We start from the raw sequence: 5,100 nt of genomic DNA, 5'->3' as shown, positions 1-5,100 counted from the left end.
GGTTCGGCCATATGGGTGGGTTTGGGTGGGAGATTGGTTTTGAATTTTGAAGGTAGGTGGAGTTTATGAGGTAGGTTTATTGGGAAGAGTGGGTGGATGTGAGTGGTGAAGGTTTAGTGGGGAAGAGAGATTGAGGTGATTGGTGAGGGGTTTTTAGGGAAGAGTGTTTATGGGGTTGTGTGAAAGAGAGTGGTGAGAAGAAGTGAGTGGAGGTAGGTGGGGATCCTGTGGAGTCCACAGATCCTGAGTGGATCCTGTGGGGTCCACAGATCCTGAGTGGATCCTGTGGGGTCCACAGATCCTGATATGTTCAAGGATTTACATCCCTGCACCCATTAGGCATGTAAAAATGCCTTTGTACCCAACTCTGGGCGTTCAGCGCCAGGTTGGTGGCCATTTTGGGCGTTCAACGCCCATTTGTGTGCCATTTCTGGCGTTGAACGCCAGAACCATGCCTGTTCTGGCGTTCAGCGCCCAAAAGCTGCCCATTTTGGGCGTTCAGCGCCAGAACCATGCTCTGTTCTGGCGCTGAACGCCAGACAGATGCTCCTCCAGGGTGTGATTTTTCTTCTGCTGTTTTTGATTCTGTTTTCAATTTTTATATTTATTTTATGACTCCACATGATCATGAACCTAAGTAAACATGAAAAACAATAAAAATAAGAATTAGATAAACATTGGGTTGCCTCCCAACAAGCGCTTCTTTAATGTCAATAGCTTGACAGTGGGCTCTCATGGAGCCTCACAGATGTGCAGAGCTTTGTTGAGACTCTCCAACACCAAACTTAGAGTTTGGATATGGGAGTTCAACACCAAACTTAGAGTTTGGTTGTGGCCTCCCAACACCAAACTTAGAGTTTGACTGTGGGGGCTCTGGTTGACTCTGCTTTGAGAGAAGCTTTTCATGCTTCCTCTTCATGGTTGCAGAGGGAGATCCTTGAGTTTTAAACACAAGGGAGTCCTCATTCCATTGAAGGACTATTTCACCTCTGTCAACATCAATCACAGCTCTTGCTGTGGCCAGGAAAGGTCTTCCTAGGATGATGGAGTCATCCTCTTCCTTTCCAGTATCCAGGACTATGAAATTAGTAGGTATGTAAAGGCCCTCAACCTTTACTAATACATCTTCTACTTGTCCATAAGCCTGTTTTCTTGAGCTGTCTGCCATCTCTAGTGAGATTTTAGCAGCTTGCACCCCAAAGATTTCAGTTTCTCTATTACAGAGAGGGCCATGAGGTTTATTCCTGAACCAAGGTCACACAGAGCCTTAAAGATCATGGTGCCTATGGTACAGGGTATTATGAACTTTCCAGGATCCTGTCTCTTCTGAGGTAATATCAGTTGATCCAGATCACTTAGTTCATTGATGAACAAGGGAGGTTCAACTTCCCAAGTATCAATGCCAAATAATTTGGCATTCAGCTTCATGATTGCACCAAGAAACTTGGCAGTTTGCTCTTCAGTGACATCCTCATTCTCTTCAGAAGAGGAATACTCATCAGAGCTCATGAAGGGCATAAGGAGGTTCATTGGGATCTCTATGGTCTCTAGATGAGCCTCAGAGTCCTTTGGTTCCTCCGGAGGAAGCTCCTTATTGATCACTGGACGTTCCAGGAGGTCTTCCTCCTTGGGATTCACGTCCTCTCCTCTCCTCACAGGTTTGGCCATGGCGCTTATGTCAATGGCCTTGCACTCCCCTTTTGGATTCTCTTCTGTATTGCTTGGGAGAGTACTAGGAGGGATTTCAGTGATCCTTTTACTCAGCTGGCCCACTTGTGCTTCCAGATTTCTAATGGAAGATCTTGTTTCATTCATGAAACTTACAGTGGCCTTGGACAGATCAGAGACTAAGTTTGCTAAATTAGAAGTATTTTGTTCAGAGTTCTCTGTCTGTTGCTGAGTTGATGATGGAAAAGGTTTATTATTGTTAAACCTGTTTCTTCCACCATTATTAAAGCCTTGTTGAGGCTTTTGATCCTTCCATGAGAAATTTGGATGATTTCTCCATGATGAGTTATAGGTGTTTCCATAAGGTTCACCTAAGTAGTTCACCTCTGCTATTGCAGGGTTCTCAGGATCATAAGCTTCTTCTTCATAAGAAGCCTCTCGAGTACTGTTGGATGCAGCTTGTATTCCATGCAGACTCTGAGAGATCATATTGACTTGCTGAGTCAATATTTTATTCTGAGCCAATATGGCATTCAGAGTATCAACTTCAAGAACTCCCTTCTTCATAGGCGTCCCATTACTCACAGGATTCCTTTCAGAAGTGTACATGAACTGGTTATTAGCAACCATGTCAATGAGTTCTTGAGCTTCTGCAGGCGTTTTCTTTAGGTGAATGGATCCACCTGCAGAAGTGTCCAGTGACATTTTTGATAGCTCAGATAAACCATCATAGAATATATCCAGGATGGTCCATTCTGAAAGCATGTCAGAAGGACACTTTTTGGTCAACTGTTTGTATCTTTCCCAAGCTTCATAGAGGGATTCACCTTCTTTCTGTCTGAAGGTTTGAACATCAGCTCTAAGCTTGCTCAGCTTTTGAGGAGGAAAGTACTTGGCTAAGAAAGCCGTGACCAGCTTATCCCAAGAGTTCAGGCTGTCTTTAGGTTGAGAATCCAACCATAATCTAGCTCTGTCTCTTACAGCAAAAGGGAAAAGCATGAGCCTGTAGACTTCAGGATCTACTCCATTAGTCTTAACAGTATCACATATCTGCAAGAATTCAGTTAAGAACTGAAAAGGATCTTCAGATGGAAGTCCATGAAACTTGCAGTTTTGCTGCATCAGAGAAACTAATTGAGGTTTCAGCTCAAAGTTGTTTGCTCTAATGGCAGGAATGGAGATGCTTCTTCCATGTAAATTAAAATTTGGTGCAGTAAAGTCACCAAGCATTCTCCTTGCATTGTTGTTGGGTTCGGCTGCCATCTCCTTTACTTGTTCGAAATTTTCAATCAAGTTGTCTCTGGATTGTTGTAATTTAGCTTCTCTTAATTTTCTCTTCAGAGTCCTTTCAGGTTCTGGATCAGCTTCAACAAGAATGCCTTTTTCTCTGTCCCTGCTCATAAGAAATAAGAGAGAAAAAGAAAAGAAGAGGAATCCTCTATGTCACAGGAAAGAGGTTCCTTATTGTTAGTAGAAGAAAAGAAGAAGAAGTTCGAACACAGATAGAGGAGGGGGTTCGAATTTGGTGATGATGTGAGGAAGAGATGTTAGTAGATGAATAAATAAATAAAATAAGATGAGAGAGAAGGAGGGAATTTTCGAAAATTATTTTTGAAAAGGAGTTAGTGATTTTTGAAAATAGTTTTTGAAAAATGTTACTGATTTTCGAAAATTAAGATAAAAAAATAAAATAATTAATAAATTAAAGAGAAATTTTGAAAAAGGGGAAAGATATTTTCGAAAATGTGAGAGAGATAGTTAGTTAGGTGGTTTTGAAAAAGATAAGAAACAAACAAAAAGTTAGTTAGTTAGTTGAAACAAATTTTGAAAAGATAGGAAAAGTTAGGAAGTTAGAGAAGATATTTTGAAATCAAAAAAAAATTTTTTTTTTTTGAAAAAGATAAGATGGGAAGATATTTTTGAAAAGATATGATAGAAATTAGTTTTTGAAAAAGATTTGATTTTTAAAATCACAATTAATGACTTGATTCATAAGAAATCACAAGATATGATTCTAGAACTTAAAGTTTGAATCTTTCTTAACAAGCAAGTAACAAACTTCAAATTTTTGAATCAAAACATTAATTGATTATGTTATTTTCGAAAATTTGATATAGTAATAAGAAAAAGATTTTTTTGAAAAATATTTTTGGAATTTTCGAAAATAACTAAGAATTTTGAAAAGATTTGATTTTTGAAAAAGATTTTGAAAAAGATAAGATTTTCAAATTGAAAATTTGATTTGACTCATAAGAAACAACTTGATTTTAAAAATTTTTGAAAAAGTCAATCCAAATTTTCGAATTTGATGAGAGAAAAAGGGAAAGATATTTTTTTGATTTTTGAATTTTTTTATGAAAAACATGAAAATTATGCAATGCATGAAATTTTTAGATCAAAACATGTGATGCATGCAAGAATGTTATGAATGTCAAGATGAACACTAAGAACACTATGAAGATCATGATGAACATCAAGAACACATTTTTGAAAAATTTTTTTATGCAAAGAAAATATGAAAGACACCAAACTTAGAATTCTTTAATGCTTAGACATTAAGAGTTCAAGAATGCATATGAAAAACAAGAAAAGACACAAAACAAAAAATCATCAAGATCAAACAAGAAGACTTACCAAGAACAACTTGAAGATCATGAAGAACACTATGAATGCATGAAATTTTCGAAAAATGCAAAATTCATATGCAATTGACACCAAACTTATAACATGACTCAAGACTTAAACAAGAAACAGAAAATATTTTTGATTTTTATGATTTTCTAATTTTTTTGAATTTTTTTCGAAAATTATGTGAAAAGGAAAAATAAGGATTCAAAAATTTTTAATATGAATTCTAGGAATCTTGCATTCTTAGTCTAAAGCTTCAGTCCAGGAATTAGACATGGCTCACTAGCCAGCCAAGCTTTCAAAGAAAGCTCCAGTCCAAAACACTAGACATGGCCAATGGCCAGCCAAGCTTCAGCATGTAACACCAGAGTATATTGTTCTTGATAACAAATTGCTGCTCATTACTTATCAAATATGTAACTTGCCTCTGATGGTTTGGAAGCCTCAGTCCAAAAGAATTTAGACATGGCTTTACAGCCAGCCAGGCTTTAACATGCTTCATGAAACACTAGAATTCATTCTTAAAAATTTTGAATAAACTTTTTTTTTGAAAACATTTTTATTTTTTTCGAAAATAGATGAGAGATTTTTGAAAATATTTTTGAAAGATTTTTGAAAACAAAACGAAAAGAAAATTACCTAATCTGAGCAACAAGATGAACCGTCAGTTGTCCAAACTCAAACAATCCCCGACAACGGTGCCAAAAACTTGGTGTTGTTGCCGGGATTGGGATCTCAGACGATTCTTGGCGCCAAACAGGAACAATTAAGTCCCCGGCAACGGCGCCAAAAACTTGGTGCACG

The 5,100-nt window shown here is 37.5% G+C and overlaps 1 non-coding gene across 1 annotated transcript; it reads left to right on the top strand.

The window, feature by feature from the left end:
- The first annotated feature begins 2,427 nt into the window (after positions 1 to 2,427).
- LOC112760901 (small nucleolar RNA R71) lies at positions 2,428 to 2,535 on the top strand. Its single transcript, XR_003181316.1, has one exon. It is a non-coding gene; the product is annotated as a small nucleolar RNA R71 (small nucleolar RNA).
- The last annotated feature ends 2,565 nt before the right edge of the window (positions 2,536 to 5,100 follow it).

The sequence above is a fragment of the Arachis hypogaea genome, chromosome 16 (genome assembly GCF_003086295.3).
Source record: "Arachis hypogaea cultivar Tifrunner chromosome 16, arahy.Tifrunner.gnm2.J5K5, whole genome shotgun sequence".
NCBI classification, from domain to species: Eukaryota; Viridiplantae; Streptophyta; class Magnoliopsida; order Fabales; family Fabaceae; genus Arachis; species Arachis hypogaea.
Note: the sequence above shows the minus strand (reverse complement) of the source record. Positions and strands in the feature narration are given on the sequence as shown.